This window comes from Rissa tridactyla, chromosome 12, assembly GCF_028500815.1.
Source record: "Rissa tridactyla isolate bRisTri1 chromosome 12, bRisTri1.patW.cur.20221130, whole genome shotgun sequence".
In the NCBI taxonomy this organism is placed as follows: Eukaryota; Metazoa; Chordata; class Aves; order Charadriiformes; family Laridae; genus Rissa; species Rissa tridactyla.
The window spans coordinates 8641563-8659195 of record NC_071477.1 but is presented as its reverse complement, the minus strand read 5'-3'; the positions used below and the strand labels follow the sequence as shown (position 1 = coordinate 8659195).

Sequence of the window (17633 nt, the reverse complement as noted above, 5' to 3'; positions counted from 1 at the left end):
TCCCTAAGACTGTGCAGCCACGTATCGTACGCTGGAACCTACCACTCAGTACACAGCCTATTTCATATTCTGCATCCTGGAAAATCAGCTTTTGCATATGCAAGCAGAGCAACTAATTGACTGGTAAACACAAACTTAGGTGTATCAGGCACAAGGAGCCCAAACCCAACAAACTGTGTTGGGGAAAAATACTGGGTGTGTGCAGAGGGGTTGTTTTATAAATCAACAGCAATGAAAGGCTTTTTTTCTGTAAAATGGGGACTTATAACTTAGCCGTAAAGCTTTGCTTTCACTACACGTCAAAAAAAGGTTTTACCTTGTTGAAATAATGCCAACAGATGCACCCTGCAACTTTTCTTCCTTGTCCTGCTTGTAATCTATTCAGTCTGTGTAAACTATAAACCTCTTCAACACCATCCAGCCCAACAGCCATTAATTAAGCAAATTCTTGGAAGAAGTTACTGATCTCAAACTAAGTGGCAATTCAGCTCTCATGATGCATTTTCACAATAATAGTTTCAACAGACTCAAAACCCAACAGCATCTTTCCATGAATTTAACATCATAATATAGATATCAGATGGAAAACAGAATCTAAATAAAATGCATATTTTTGGCTAAAGCCTGTCCCAACTGAAATTAATATCTAAACTCCTTGTGATTCTCAGGATCCTGATTTCACTCACGACATTTAAGTATCTTTCCCTTATATTTCAATATAGTTCCAGAGGTGCAAAGTAAAACAATCAGTATCTCTGGTACTATACTACCCAAAATCTTTAACACGAAGCTGGGTGTGCCTGTTAAAAAAGAGCAGGAGATAAATATATCTCTGCTATTTCTACTAAAAAAAAATCAGTGTCCTAAAGGCACTATACATCAAAACTATCAAGAAGGAAATACTCAAAAGACAAATCTGTCTGTGACACTACCCCAAGAATTTTAAGGATTTTCTAAGTACCTTCATTATTTTTAGTGTGCTTCCAGAAAAGATCAACAGCCTACCACTACAAAACAACTGTATCAAAAACTGTCCGGAAAAAGTGTGACCTAGTGGTTAGAGCAGAGGACTGGGTAGTGGGACTCCAGCGCCTGGACCTCTGCTATATCATACCTTGCCCTGTTGCCCCAGCCAGGTCCAAAGTATCTCTGAAGGACCAGATTTATTACAGGTTTGCTTTGGTCTAAAAAATGCAGAAAGACTGTGAAGGTCACATTCAGGGAACTTAAATAACACATGCTTAACTAACAGAAAAAAGCCTGAAATGATGATGACCTGCATAGAATGAGCCTATACTAAGTGTGTGGATGTAGTAGAGAGAAATAATTTTCATAAGTCCCTACCAGGATGATTTAAAGTCCTTAGGTAGTTTAGATCCCAAACTACCAAAGGCATGAGGCACTTAGGGACTCTAAATATTCTAACAGGCAACAATTTAAGTTACTAACCTAAAGCCTTTAAACTCGTAAACGTCAGTCAACATTGGAGTGCGCAATATCTCTAAAAATTCTGTCCTAAGTATTTCTATTATGAAATTGAACCAACATAGGCAACGGAGAGCACTTTGAAGACAGTGACCTGTTCTGACTTTGCTGTATAGCATCTAAAGGCAGGAGAAGGTGCATCCCCCAAGCCTGAGGATGCCTTGTCCTGGGAGACACTGGGGTACCACTTGTGAGAAGCCGCACAGATGCTCTCTCCACTGACTGTGCGGGAAGTCTGGGAATGGTATCCCGAGACAGTTGGTAGCCTGAATAATTTATTTTAGACAAACAACCCTCTGCTTTTGTTTATTCATGCATTACCCTCAGACAGAAGTTGTTACTCTGCAGTTCCCTCCAGCCAAGTTCTCTTCAGTGATGCAAAGCGAAGCAACCAGTTAGAAGGGAAGGAAAACAGAGCAGTTTGCAGCAGCGGAGATAACGTGAAACCTGTGCTGCTCTCCCTGGGCTACCTGCCGCGCAGGGAGCTGTTGGGTGCCTGTCCTATTTTGCCATGCTTCACTTCAGCTTGTTACACAAATGGTTACAATCTTGTAAATCAGTAATAAGTTGCACCTGAACCTGTAAGTGATTAGTAAAAAATCATTACACTTCCACGGCCAGAGGACTTTCACACAGTTAATCAGTTAAGAAAAGAACTGGGTGTTAACTGTTTGTTTAATTCCCTGGAAGACCAGTTTATTGAGACCCCCATAGCAAGAGGACTGAAATCTGAAGTGCAAACAATATATGGGAGACTTATATTGCTTACACATGACATACTCTCCTGGAGAAACAGATGCCAAATGCTACCCTAAAGCGAGCTGAACGGAGGAATTCTAAGGCACCTTAATTCTAAGGTGCCATTTGTCGTGCTTTCAGTTATTTAATCCATTTGATCCCTGTTTGAATCTGTTGGAAATCAATGTGTTATGTTTTCTAGGCACCTCGTCCATGAACCAGGAAACTGGGGTTATGTGATATTTGCAGGACACACGTACACACGCACGAGCTTTCTCATCCTGGGTTGCTGACTAGAAGAGCAGAAGAGCAATTTTTGCTCCAGAGTGTGATTTCCTGTTTGCTTGATGGATTTCAGTATTTAGTCGACAATTTTTTATCAGAAGATTCTAAGATAGGCGCAAACCCTGCCTATGCATCGACTGGAGGAAGAATCCCCATCAGCTGGCAATCTAGACAGTGCACCTTCAGGCGCAATGTCATGTCCTTTCCCTCCTGCCCCGATAGGCTTCAGCATATCACTGTGGGAAGCCCTGGGAGCTCATCTGCAGGCTCAGTCCCTGCTGTAAAAATACCATAATTTAGAGGAGTTGCATCTTAGTCACTGCACAAGTGCAATGGGAAGAGGCACCCCATCAAAACTGGGGTGTTTCTTTAAATCTCATTCTCAGAACCCTTTTTCTTCTCCATCCACAGCGCTGCACATAGTGAAACTGAACCTGAGGGAGGGTGTTCAGGGTGGCACCCAGTGCCAGGCCCTGCCAACCTCCTTCACGGCTTATCTGGCAAAGAACTGGCTCTGAATATTAATGCTGACACTGCCAGGAACTACATGAATATGAAGCAAAAACTCTTGTGTTATTAAACTTCCTAAGTCTATGATAAATATCCTGTTTATTTATTAAATAAATCCTTTAAGTCTGTTTAGTTGCTACATGTAAGGCATAAAGGGACTGCAATAAGATGTGCAGTTCTTCTACGAGTGTCAGCAGCCACTTTGGAAAGCGTACCTTGAAAGTGGAAAACTAGATCAGCCTGGGTGTGATGAGGAACTCCAGGCCACCGTGGATTTGGTTTGTAGTAGCTTTCCATAACAAAGTCTTTTTTTAACTGACTTTCTTTCTGCTCACATATATTTAGATATGACTTTCATTCTGCAGTACTCCGATGCCAGATAGTTTTGGCTGAAATTATAAGGGAAGGGACACGTGTTTGAGTCATGCAGTTGGCTCTCTCTAGTTGATAGTTAGCAAGTTACTGAGAAAAGATGAAGTTTGTATTCAGTTTTAGCTAACATGCAATGAGACCAAGTAAAATATTCCAAGTAGAATAGGCACATAATAAATAAATACACAAAAACTTATACCAGAAGGGGATGAAGTTCATTTTCTTTAACCACATTACTTGGCTAAACCAATACAGAAGTATTAGGCTGATGGACTGAAGCTTAAGAAACACAAGGCAAGAGTCTTCATTTTGTCACTCCTAACTCTTGATCTAACTCTGCGGCAGCAGCTGCTGCTGTAAAGCCCCAGGATGAACTGTGCTCACGTCTTTTTTTGTGTGCGTGGTTTGGACCTTATGAATTTGCTACATAACTGCTGAGATAAGCAGTGGCATTTGGTATTAAGACATGTTTCTTTTAGATGAAAAACAGCAAAACCAAAGGAGGTTGGTGATGATTTTTCCTACAGTAGCTTGCACCTCATGGTTTAAAAGCTAATGAAATTGGTAATAGATACCACAGCGTCTCTAAAATAGTAACTGCCGGCAGGAAAAGCACACAAGCGATAGCACTATTTATTCACATGTCACTGTGCAGTTTCATCATTCTCCTAGACTTAACCTATTTACTAAGAGGCAATATGAGTCATTCAGCGAAGTGTTTCAAAAACAGAGTGAAAAGAGAATGCATGGGAGAAAGCTATTTTTTACAGGAAATAATTGGGGGGTAGGAACCAAAGAACAGTTACAGCATGTTCAGGATTAGCTGAAAGTAACAAGAATAGGCAATACTGCTGCTTTTTTTAATTTCTGTCACAAAGGAACTACCAGAACAAATATTTAATTGAGGGGAAACAAACCATTTAACAAATATTTAATTATGGGGAAACAAACCACACTACCTTTCCCTGTAGGCAGTTTTGCAGGGGATGAACAGTCAATAATGTAATCTATTTTCTTCCCTTGAGCACTAGCGCTTACATCTATTAATCCACAAAACTATTTACTGGCTCTAATTCTCTGGCATCTTATCTTCTGCTGTGTCTTAACTTTGAAAGCGTCCCCGCTGAAGGGCTTGTGGATTCTTGCAGAACTCAGGCCTCTCCAGCAAACCGGGTTTCCCTCCGAACATGTCTGAACTGAATTTTGAGCCCAGCGCTCAGGAGAAAACAGCCTGCAGAAAATCACTGTCCTAAGGTAACAGGGAAGATGCACAAGTGGCCTATGAACAATTTTGCCAGACAAACCAAGCTCTCCTCTGGAAGAGGCATGCAAATAACCTTCTGCTTGCAATTACTCTGCTTTCACAAACAACTTCAGAACAGCGAGTGCAAAGAAGGCATATGTTTCTTATGTGTCTTATTTTAAAGAGGATTATGGGCAGTAGGCACACTGTTGGTTGTGAAAAATACTGAGCATGGGAACACATGAAATCACTTTTGCGCACAGATTATTTTTCTATCATGACTCCACATCCTTCAGCAAATGAATGTTTGGAGCCAGATTCTTCCCTTCTTTGTGTTCAGCACTGAATGTTGAGTGCTGTTTTAGGAGCCCTGGTATCAGGAACTGCCTCTGCAGGTGATGGAAAGGGACAGGCACCGATAGACAGGTCTGCGGGTCTTGGCAACGGGAGTCCAGGACAGCTGAGCACCTAACTTTGGGGCTACAGTTACAAATTCCAAGTTAGCTGGAAAGAATCCAGACCATTAAATATTTAAGTGGTTATTGACAGGGTGCTACCATTCACATATAACAATGTCAAGGAGGTGTCACATACAAGATACTGTGTGTCTGCCCACATCCATCTGTTTGCTTTTATTTTGCACTTTGACTGTAAGTCCTTTGAGGCAGGAACTGTTTTTTTCCTTTGGAGTTGACACAGCATCTGCCACAATGGAGTTCTCATCCATGTGGGGGTTTCTAACATAAAATAATGTAATAATAAAGATACTAAATAATACTATGGAGTATATCTATAAATCAGAGACCATTACGAACTGAGAAGGAGAACTAATTATATGATACACCTATAACTACAGAAAGGACTACGGGGACTAGACACTCTAAGTGACTTTGCATCTCACCTCAAGAAGGCCAGGAACCTCTGACAGTAAATAGCTTGAGAGCATAAGAAAAATGTATATGCATCATCTAAATACCCAAAACTTTCAATTTGACTCAATGGCACAAACGATAAAACTTTTGTTCTCAGTATGAAAAGGGGGGGATATAAATTACCAGAAAGAGAAATGAGCTCCTCGATGTCCAATAGCTGTTGAGGTGACTATCTTTAGCTGAAGTGTAGCCAGCGCTATTGAGGTTGGGCAATTCCCAACCTCACCACAATAGCAATAACCTACATTTGTTCAGAAATTAGCCCTCAATTATTTGCAGACCTCCCATCCCAATTCCAGATCAAGATGTAGGAACAACCACCCAAAGAGACTGCCCCAGGGAATCCTTCCCAGGAATTAATGATGAGCCATCCCAAATTTCCAACTGTGAGGTCTGAGCGCTGTGTGTATCCCCATGCAACCCAGGCAGGAGGCAAAATACTGTGCTCACTGCAGTGTCTCAGGGGCATGCTGCAAGACACTGCAAGTACCTAGCAAGACCATCCTACTCACTCCCAAGCTCTCATCAGCTGTATGACAACATTCTCCTTTATATGTGAGTTTGCACAGCCAGCTCACGAGCACTGCATTTGTAGCTCATATTGAACCTATTATGTTTGTATTTAACCATCCATTGCTACACTTCCTGGGTGAATTCCAACGAAACAACGAAGGCTTTGGAACCATATCATGATAAAACACCCTCTTGCCTAAAATAAAGATAAAACTTGCTTACATTTGATATGATCTCATCTGACTACAGAACACATTCAGAAGCAATTGGCAGGCCATCCCCTCAGCTAGGAACGCGGATTAAATGGGAACACTGTCCTGCAGTTGGGGAACTAGCCACAGACAGATGGAAGAGACAGTAGTAGCAAAGTGGAAGGCCAAGATCACCATAACTCTTTCTGAGCAGTCCTGGAAGGAGAGCGACTGCCAACACAAATGAAATGCCCCAGCTAACACACCCAGCATAATGAAACTGTGTGAAGCCACCACAAGGCCAGATTTTTAAAGGTATTTTGGTAGCTAAGTCTCAACTAAATCACTGTGGATTAGACATCTAGCCACTCTAAAAAAAAATCAAATATGCAAAGAGACAGGCATGCATCACCTCTCAGAATCTGGCCTAAGCTGTGCCCTGACTACCACCAGCTGCTGTGCTTCGTCCCAGGCTCAATGTGGAGGAGAAGGACAGTGGATCAGCCATGATGGGGAGAAACCCAGCGGACGCAACAGCACCACTGTCTATCCTAACCTGCGCTCCCCCGTAACTTATCAGGCTCAGAGACTTGCCTATGGGCTGTAGAACATACTCCAAGCCAGCCCTGGCTCACGTGGTGTTCCTCGGCACTGCAGGATTGCCTGACAGTGAATGTGGGTGCAACACTTCACATTGGAATTACCCACTGGCCCAGCAGCAGCAAAAGGCAGGTGCCTGGCAAAGGGAAGGGAATATTCCAGGTACTACAAAAATGCCACATGAAAAGAACTAAAAACGAAAGTAATTTACTGGTGGGAAAAGATAAACCAAGAGGCTGGGTCTTCCCCCTTTCAGCCAAAAAGTTAAAATGCGCTCAAGTTTAAGTGGGTGGTTAAGCCATGGTGACTTCAGAGCAGGCTCATGCCACAGTGGGTGAACTGAAAATTCCCCCATTTTGTGCTGACAGCAACCAGTGACCTTGGGAGAGCCCTGTCAAGCAGAGATCGGTTGTGTTTCACAGACAAGCCAGCATCCCTGCGGGGCCCTTAGGCATGGAGGGGTGGGAGCATGCTTTGCCCCGGCTGTGCCATGGGTTACACAACAAGGCTTTCGTCTCAGGGGGTCCCCTTGACATGACTGCAATCAACACTAAAAATGATAGGGCAGTTTATATTTGGGCTAGAAATCACCACTGTTAATAGCAACAGCCAGCGGAGTCGCCAGAGAGGGTTTGGTCACTGCTGACCCTGGCTGAGATCTGAAGGATGACCAGGACAAGAGAGGGCTTCAGCCTTTTGGCCACAAAGACAGGCAATTTTTATGTCTCAAGAGGGTGACCATCTCCAGTGGGCACTCTCTCCTTCTCACCACCTGTGCTAGGTGCCCCAAAACCATCCCCCAGTTGCATTTCTTCACCTGCTTGTGCAAGGCACTCAGCCCGGCCCTGCTGCTGTGTGGGGGCAGCATCAGAAGGGGAGCAGAAAGCAACACGAGAGCTGCTAGTTTGGTTTGGGCTTCTTTTTTTTTTTTTTTTTTTTTTTTGATTCAGAAATGTCATCTGCATCCAGCTGCTAGTATTTTGGAAATCTGCTAGGTTTTGTTTTCCTCATGTGGTTCAGTGCGGCTGATGTTCCAGCTGCAAAACCCTCTGCAGCCAGTGAGCCTGCTTAAAGCAACCATACATGAAAGCCCGTGTCCTGGCCAGTACCTGCTCTCCTGGGAGCACCCTGGGGCTCCCCCTGGGCAGCCTCCTCATCACTCTAATGGGAACAGTGCTTAACTCCATCGCACCCACACCAGATGAGAACGTGGTGATCAGGAACTGCACAAATAGATATCTACATCAACTAATGCGTCAGAGAAAACATTTTAGTTGCAGCCAACAGCATCCTGACCCCAACTTCTGAACGCATGGTAATGCTTATGCTGTGAACTGCAGCATAACAAAATACACTGTAAATAAATAAACTTCCAAAACACTATGGCATTGCTATCCACTTTCAGTTTTTCTGCTTTTTTGTAGAGTTTGTTTTTTAAAATCCCAAATTGTTATGAGTATAATCTATGTTATCTACAAAAAGACCACGATTCAGGAACAGGGCAGGTTATACATGAATGAGGGTAGCGCCTTTACCCCTGCATATTTTCCTTCCAGTATGCTTTTCCCATGCCAGTTTCAGTTGCCCACTTACTTTCGAGGCCACAATAATCCCCCTATCCCAGAGCAGACATCGCTGCTAGAGGTGGAGAACGGCCAGATCCAGAGAGCCTTGAAAGGGCAGGAGAGACTGCAGCGTGATATGAGGAGGTGGGGGCTTGCTGAGACTTATTTCCAAGGAACAAACTTTTAATGCAGTGTGGGTTATACATGTGAAAACATGGTGATTAAGTTAAGGGACAGGGCTTTATTACTTAAATAATCCTTCCATTTGGCAGCTGAATCCCAAGTCCCCCATTTTTATCCACAGAACTCTAATTCCATGCTCAGTTACTCACTGACACGGACAAAATCATCCATCACTGAAGAGTCAGGTAAATACGAACCCCCACTAAAATGTAGCCTGATCGTGTAATTGGCCTTTACATGTCTTTCCCCTCCCGAGCAATGTTGGGTGATTAATAACCCCTGATGATTATATTTACCAAGTAAGCTATAAAAGAAAGTATAAATGATATGAAAGCGTATTTGCTGCAGCAGAGGCATTCAGTGGCGTACCGGGGGGCTGCGTCCCTGGCAGGGGTAGGACAGTCCCCAGAGGCAGCGATGCACTGCAACCCAACCTCTGTGTGTCCAAAGCCCTGGGGGGAAAGGGAAAGACAAAATCCTCCTTAGAGAATCCCTAACTCCTGCAGATGATACGCACATTGTAGCTGAAGTTAAACAAAGAAGAAAAGAAAATACATAGTGTGGGCTGCCTGTAAGGTCACTACACCAGTGGAGAAGGGATTACTTTAATTTCCCTTTTACCTGGAAAGAAAAATAAACTGAAAAAAAAACAAAATAACCCCACCACCTCTTTAAAGGGTTGGAAAAAACCTGTCTGAGAAGGAGATAGTTGAAAACACCTCCTTGAACACGTGCTGTTTTCCATCCCCCATAAGCAGGCCTTAGTGTATCTTTTACCACGGCTGGCCTGGATGCAGGCATTTCACAGCGCGGGAGAGGCGGGGCGAGGAGCAAGAGGACGTGAAGTTTGCTGTGCTGTCCAGAAGATGAAAACACTAGTGCTGTTTATAGAGGGAAACCCAATTCGTCAGCCCAAATGAATTCCTGTGCTAATCCATGCAGGCTTCATGTTTTCCACCAGCCCCAGCCACTGTAAAGACTATCTTTAGGAGGCACAGTGTGTTTGGAAAGGAGCAGCTGGAAAGAAGAGACGTTTATGCCAGCTTGGAAGGCTTTCTGGTATGGAAAAAGAGGAATGCTCTCTTGGGTCTCCCCACAAAATTAAAGCATCTTCATCCAGAGCAAAACGATGCCAAGCACAACAAACAAAAGCGGCTTTCCCCAACTCTCCTGGGCAGCCGCACTCCAGGGTTCACAATGGTTTCCATAGAACTTGTTTTGCTATCATAACAAATTCGATCTATCCAGGCGTGATGGTGCGCACTGTTTTCTAAAGACAAGAAAATTAATTTCCTCACTTATTTGTCTGCCAAAGCATTTTTGTCTAGGTGCCACAGACAGGGACTCCCCAGATAACTAGTGCATCTGCCGGTCGGCTGAATGCAGCGTTTATACATCTTGAAAAGAAAAATCCTCGAGAGGTTCTGGTCTGCGTACATGGCACGATGCGAATTACCTTTGCTGCAGAGGCTGGGGGAGAGGTTGCCCTTGGCTAATCATTCTCGTTCCTCAGCCTCTGATCCTCCCAAGCTGAGCTAGCCTCAGCACAGCGTGCCTGCGTGCGGCAATGCGAGCTTCCTGTAATAAACCAGCCATCAACTGTGTGCATCTCTCGCTGCATACATGGGAGGAAATGAATGTCTTGTTATGTCGACCACAATCTGTTGAAATGCTAGTAAATATTACTAACTGTGATTACGGGCTAGATTATTTACATGGCCGGTGTACGTTCCCTGAGACTGAGAGCTGCACTGGAATGTCACACGCAGGTGAGGTTTCTTCCAGCCTTTCCACAGACACACTCACGTTCAGCTGTGGGTTTTGAAAAGCAGAGATGCTTTTCTACGTGACAGAAAAAGTTGGAGGAGCATTCAATGCTACATCTAAACCAAGACCATTATCAGAACAGCCTGAATTCTTGAAAAGTCTTAATCTTGATCTAAAACTTGCACTAGTTTTGAAGATGGGAAGAGCCATGAATTGTAATCAAGTATAAAACAAAGGTCCACAGATATTCATTTCTAAACAGACGTCATAATAGTTTTGTGTGCTTTTTCTTTTACTAATAGCCTATCAAATTTATACTGAAGAAAAATTTATATTAAAATGAACGTTTTTTAAAAAGGAAACATATCTGAAAACATAGTAGAAGTTATTTGAAGACATGAAGAGCTCTCAGGTAAACCAGTCTACCCAGTTGAAAATCTCACCCTAGGGTTTGCCTGCTGGAAATCAGTATCTTGTAATGCTTTCCAAGGAAAAAGACAGCACACCACTCAAAGCAAATTCATATGCGTGAAGAAGAAACCAGACAAGAAAAAATTAAATGGAATTCTAAGGAAAAAAAGACCCACAAAACACAACATAATTAAAAAATACAGCTCCTAAAAGTCCTCCTCCAATTTGCTTCAGTTCTGGTTTAAACCAAGACAGTTTGCTCACTGGACCTGCTAATGCCTACAGTGGCCAGTGTTTGCAGGCTATTTCCAGCCTTTGCAAATGTCAATTTATACAAAATTATAATTGCTTCATATCCAGTGACTTGAACTAGGGAACTCTCCCAAGTCCTAAGGACAGCCTCCTAGGTTGGTGACCATTTACCTATAGAAATTCTGAGCCTTATTTTTAAGTGGCTTTCGCAGACTCGCGAAATAGGTATGGCAGTGCCCTCTGTGCCCCCACCAGTGCCCCTTTCCCTGGAAAGCATCAGCTGAAGGTACTGCCTGTGGGCAGGCTGGATGCACCACAACCGCACACAGCGTCTAACAGCAGGTGCCTTTCAAAGTCAGGACCTTCACAGACACCTTCGGAGAACAGCCCTGCTGCCTCCTGGTAAGAATCAGAAACCCAAAAGTGGGTGATGAAGACCCAGCACGAGCACAGGGAGCTATCTGACCATAAAGGGAATGCAATGTCTAGTACATCATCCAGCTTCCTTTGTCCTTGTGGCTACGGAATCTCCTGGAACCAAGGTCTTACAAAATAACCAATGCTGTGTTGCTCATAATGACAGATATTTAACCCAGGGAGGTTCAACTGTCACAATACTTTCACCATTGACTCCCATACTTCTGAAGTGGCTCCCCCTTCATTTACTCATTCTCACTCTTTCCAATGAAACTTAGAAACCACCTAAATAAACCAGCACCGATTGAGACATTGCAAATGTCATAAGAGTCATTCATGTGTCTCACTATTTGTCCTGCATTTGACTCGATTCATTCATGGATGATGAAGTCATTCATCATTAAGAAACCAAACCAAACCACACCACAATTTGGGAATCTTTGACTAGACTCCCCTGGCAGAGATGATCAGAGGGAATGATTGCAGACTCACACTCCTCTAATTTACTGCCGCTTTTGCCTGGCCCAAATTATTCTTTACACGTTAAAAGCGAATGCTCAGAGTCCTTGCAAAAAGGCAGAGCAAGTCAACATGTAAGCATTGAAAAAGGACTAATTTATGCTGTCACTTTGCTGTGCTATCAACTGGCTATTTCTGCAGGGCCTCAAGGTTTTCTGGTCATGCAGTGCACACTGCTTTGGTGCACAAACAGGTCTGGCTGTGCATGCCAGGCATCCATGCAGTGCACAAACTGCTGTGCTGCCAGCACCCTCCCACCACCCACGAGCCAAAGCCTGCCCAATGCACATAGCTGGCTGGAAGCAAGGGACAGTCCACTTTGACCTTTACTTCCACACCTGACAATTATCCATGGGGAAAAATTCTCCCTCAGATGCAAACCCATCATTCACTCCATTGTCCACAGGCAGAGGTCAATAATACTTTTCTCGCTGAATCTAGTTCAACTACGATTTCACTCTAAAGAAATCGTGTTTGTTCAGCGGAGGGCAGAGTTTAGCCTGTGTTTTGGAGTGCACAGTTTCCAAGTTAATAACACATAAAAGGACATGGCTTGATTAAAATGGGAACTGTGTAGATTAGGAGAACCTGCAGGAAGATGGAGAGTATTAGACTAGTTTCTCACTAAATTAGTGTTGCCTTGCTGAGTCACATGGGCATCACTATTGAAGCCCTTTGATCCTCAGTGGTTTTAGTCTAGTTATCAGTAGCTGAAGATTCAACTCTTTTTTACCTAACACTGGTTAAATGCAACTCAAGACCAAGTTTTCAAAGTCACTGTTATCAGACCATTAGTCATGCGAATACAGAGAGACCAGAGTTTTAATTGCCAAACAGACTGTAGTATATATAGTAGACGTGCACCTAAACTGGAGAATATCAATGTTTGCAAAGTTGGGAGTGCTTGGATTTAGGGGTTTTGTGCAGACCCCTTTTAGAGAGAGGATCCGTCTGTGAAATTCACAGCTGGATGTACGCCCAGATTTCCGTGCTTGCAAAAATGAAGCATGGGGACTTGGAGTGATGATTCAGACACAACTGCGTTGTTTATACATTTTAGGTTGGCTTTTACCTTCTTCTGGTTTCTTCTTGGTAAACACAGAAAAAATTACATTACAAAATGAGAAAGAGTATGAAAGCCAGCAGCTGGTTGAAAATTCAAATTAGGAGCTAATATACTGGGAAGGGAGTTTTATGGTCTTCAAGTATTTGCTCTTCTTCCCCTATCTCTCACTCTCCTGCTGGCATGACTACAGATGTGCTGGTTGTTTTTCAAATCAGAGAAGTAAGAATGACCTATTAGGTCATCTAGTATCTCTCGTAGCCAATGCAGGATTATCTTCTTGTACATTTGTCCAGTCTGCTTTTAAAATTCCTCTAAAAACATACTGCATCCAAATTAGAGCACTGAAGTCTCTTGGAACTGGCGAGTAAGCAGCACTATAAAATAACCAGGGAATATAAAGCCACACCAGCTTCTGCTGGGCAGAAAAGTAGCTCTCACTATTTAGAGTTCTCGTAAGAAAACAAACTTTGATGGTAAATTCAGATGATTCATCCTCCATTTTTTATTCAAAAATGGCCAGGGATTTAGAAATAATAATTATTATTATATTTTCATAAGACACAAAGTAGGAAAAGCAGGTGGAAGAAAAATGGATTTTAAATTAATCACCTATAGGTCTTCATTCTTGTGGGAGAAAAGATCTATATAGACAAAAACTCCCCCATCAACTATCCACGCTGCCTGGCAGGATGTCACCTTAACTGGAAAAGTTCTGCTTGTGTGAATAATGCTGAGAATCCAGCCACTTTTCTAGAAGAGATGACTTTATAACTGGCTTTCAGTTTGTACCATAAACAGACTGTATATCTTTAAGATGGTTATTCTTGCCAGGCATTTTATTTCACAATAGTTAAAGAAATGTGCAGATGTTGTCCAAACTTTGCAAAGCAGCAGGGCTCTTTGCAGCTGCTTGCAAGATTTCAGAAGTGCAGTTTGAAAATAGCTCAAGCTGCCCTTTTGCTAGCCATTGCAGCAGGAACAGAATCCTTCGATGTATTATATTGCGGTTTAAGGGGGGCAAAGACCCCTACCCTTTTCCCGCCTTTGCACATTCTTAACATTGACACAATTTGTAATAAAACCGTGAAGAGCAGCAATGCCAAACCCAGGCATTCAGGGTTCATGAGTCAGGCCTCTAATAATCATGAGATTGGTTTTAAAATCATGCAATCAGCTCCCCGCCCCCAAAGTTGCATCATTTTTGTCTGTCTGAATTTTGAAAGATCAAAACACCAAGGTTAGTATTTTTAATGTTTTGGTTTTTCTTGCATCGGACTTGAAGAGATCACTAAGAAAAAAATAGTTCGTATTTTGCTGAAGTCACCTGCACAGGACTTTTAAATCACTATAAATATTCCAAGACTCACATTAAAATTGCAAAGAATTAGGAAAAGCTTCAAGCTGCCATGTGGATGTAAGCCAGCTCACTGGTTACACTTATTCAATTACACCGTGCTAATTTTAAAGGGGAGATAACAGGATAAACTGTGAGGACAAATACATACCTAGCTGCGAGTTGCTCGTATAGTTTTCAGGGAGGGCACAACTCCCCTCAGCAAAGCACCTTTCTAATAAATTAATCCAGCCCATTGCATCATCTTTGCTGGAAGTTACTAACACTAGGATTTATTTTGAGGTGGTCAACATACAAAGCAAGCAGGCTAAGCTCATGCAATTATTGCCTGTGTGAAAAGCCATTATATTTCATATGCTGTAGCTACCCCTACAAGTTTATCCAGCTTAGCAGCACTGGTGTTGCTGGTGAAACCCTTCTTCCAATGCAGACATAGTCATTCCAGTCCAAAAGCCTTTCAGTGAAACAGCTGGTGGTGGTTCCCTGACCTGGCATAAGCCGTGCTGATTCCAGTGTTTTTACACCAACAGAGCTGTGTCTATACAAGGGCTTTTACCATAATAGCTGTGTTAGCAAAATTTAAAAAAAATCAACCACCTTAACCAGCATAGTTATGCGGTAAGCTGCCTAAGTGTAAAACAAGCCTTGCTAAAGGTTTCCACAGAGTGCTTCTCTGGTTCAATGCAAAATGGTGAATTTAGCTCTAGGAGGAGTTAACCTCCTTTCCTGCTTTGCTCAGTTTTGTTATAAGCCATTTCCTATCTGCACGTTTCTTGCTTCTCATCTCCAAAGCCCCCATTTTTAAAAAATGTTGTCAAAACAGTTATGATTTTGACTGAACTGAAAGAATTTCTGTGTAAAACACCCACTGTCACCCCTCACTGGCAGGAAAACCACTGATTCATTTTCCATACATCCGGTAGTTGCTCACACGACAGCTTTGCTCTGTCTCCAAACGCTGCCCTAAGAAATGAGGATATTTCTGACACACCTGTTCTCGGTGACAGGTAGCATAATGCTTGCCAGCAATCGTTCACTTCTAGGAAGCAGGTAGTATTCTTTGATACATACAGTATGAAAGGAGTGAGTCTGTTGGAAAGACAGAAAAAGGAGAGAGTAGCTCTGCCAAACTCTCCGTTTAGCGCAACGCGTGTTTTAACAACCTACGGCATGGCCAGCTCTGCCCCAGCTCCTGCACACCAGGGCGACAGCTTCGCAGCCTTTGGTACCCCCAGGTGTGTGCGAGGGATGCCGCTGGGGGGATCTGGCAGCCTGGGGTCCCTTAGGCAAGTTACAGTTTTACCCGTGACTTTTTGTATCAAGTGGGGCAAGTCCCTTAAAAGCTCTGCGACCCCCTTCACCCATCTGTAAGAGCTGGGTAAAAAGCTTGTCTGCTTCTTTCTGCAGTGGAATTATTTTAATTCATTACCATTTCTCTGCGCTGGATGAATAGTGTCACTGGACTGAAAAATGTTATTGTTGTTATCCCTTTAAATTGAAAGTGGATTAAAGGAATAAAAGTAAATGTATGGTCTATCTTGGCAGATGTCTTCCAACAGATGGGTGTCTATGGTCGTCTTTATAAGAGCTGTCTGCTGTCTGTGATTCAGGCCGTCTAAGGAATGCCATGAGCGTGAAGTAAATGGACAGCAAGTCTGGGAAAGGACTTTATTGTGGTTTAGAAGCTTTCAATTCTCAACTGCATGAACCAGTTCTTTTTTTCAAGTAACTCTTTGCCAGTATTTCAAAACTATCATTGAAAATTGCTTGATGCCTTCTGAGAACCGAGCGCTTTCTGCTGATAACGTTCCACTGGTTTAGCCTTCAAACGGTGGCATGTGTTCCACCAGCAAATCGCTAGAATTGGGGTTTATTGTCTTGGTGCATCAGTTCATGGTGGGACTCTGCCCATCGAGGCACCGAGAGAGCATTCACGTACCCATCCTGCAGTGTCAGTTCTTGGCAGCGGTGCCCGTGGTCTCCTAATGGAGTCTGCATGTTCTTTTGAACAGGAAACGCTTTGTAACACAACTTGCCTGTGGGCACTTACTGCACCAATTAAAGATTCCTGAGCTTGAGAACAAAGAGGTGCCAGTGGAACTATGGTTTTAATCACTTGATTCATTTTCTTCCTTCCTCCACTGCTGATTTTGAATGTATGGGTTTTTATTTTTCTCACTTTGTTTTGTTTTGCGTGTTTTTAGGCAGCAGGACAGCTACTCAGAAGGACTGCTGGGGAAAGAGCAGTCTTGAAAAAGGGCTGGATTTGTCTGAATTTTCAAATTGTTTCTAGAGTTGAAGAACAACATCAGATGCTAGCTTGCCATAACAATACAAATACTTATTCACGTATGCAGCTTTTTTTCCTGAGAATCCATGTGAGTTTTAGTAACATAAATGAACTAAATGCCTAACTGTACTAGAGGGAAGGATAACAAGATACTTCTTATAATGGTAAACTGAGGTACAGGAAAGTTAAATACTTTGCTGAAAGGCCAAGCTCAGACACAACCCAGAAGACCAGCCTCCTGATAGAATTCTTTCTACTTCCTGCCAACAGACTACAGGCTTTTAGGAACAGAACCACCTTTTTATTCTCTTTTCATATTTCATCTAGAAAAGCAAGACTCGCATATGACTAGGGCACTCAGGTCCTAATGTGACAAGCACAAAATAGCAGGGATCCAAAAATAAAGCATGTAGCGTACCCACGGAGTGCTGTAAGGTCCCAAAAGAGAACAGAAAATCTGGAATAAAGTGAGTCAGAGCTTCAAGAATGAGTCTGATGAATACACAGATTTGCGAGTGTTTGAGCTAAATGTTTGGAGAACGTACACGCTTCACTCTTAGTCAAACTCCGCCTGAGCAGAAATGACCACACCTTCTATGAAAAGTAGTTCTAATTAAAAACAGAGCATAGGGTTTTTTTGATGCAAATTGTTGCTCTAACTGAACCACAGCCCATGTGCAACATTCAAATTCACTCCTGTCTAAAATGCCAGGAAACAGGAACATTTCCCCCTCTGCCCTGTATTGCTATTTTACTCTGTGCATGGACACATGAGGAAAACAACTACAAATCAAACTAAAACATGCTCCTACAGCCACCATCTTCTGTGCTTTCTGGGGATGAAATCACTACAGTGTTAAGGAGAAAAGCAGCCCCTCTACAGCCAGGCAGGCGGCCGGACCCCTGGCCCCTGCTAGTGCGGCTCCACTGCTCTAATGCA

The 17633-nt window shown here is 43.0% G+C and overlaps 1 protein-coding gene across 6 annotated transcripts in view; it reads right to left on the bottom strand.

Annotated features, from left to right (window-relative positions):
- The window catches only part of NFATC2 (nuclear factor of activated T cells 2), a 101972-nt gene that overhangs the window by 11350 nt on the left and 72989 nt on the right, over nt 1-17633 (bottom strand). The window lies entirely within an intron of this gene.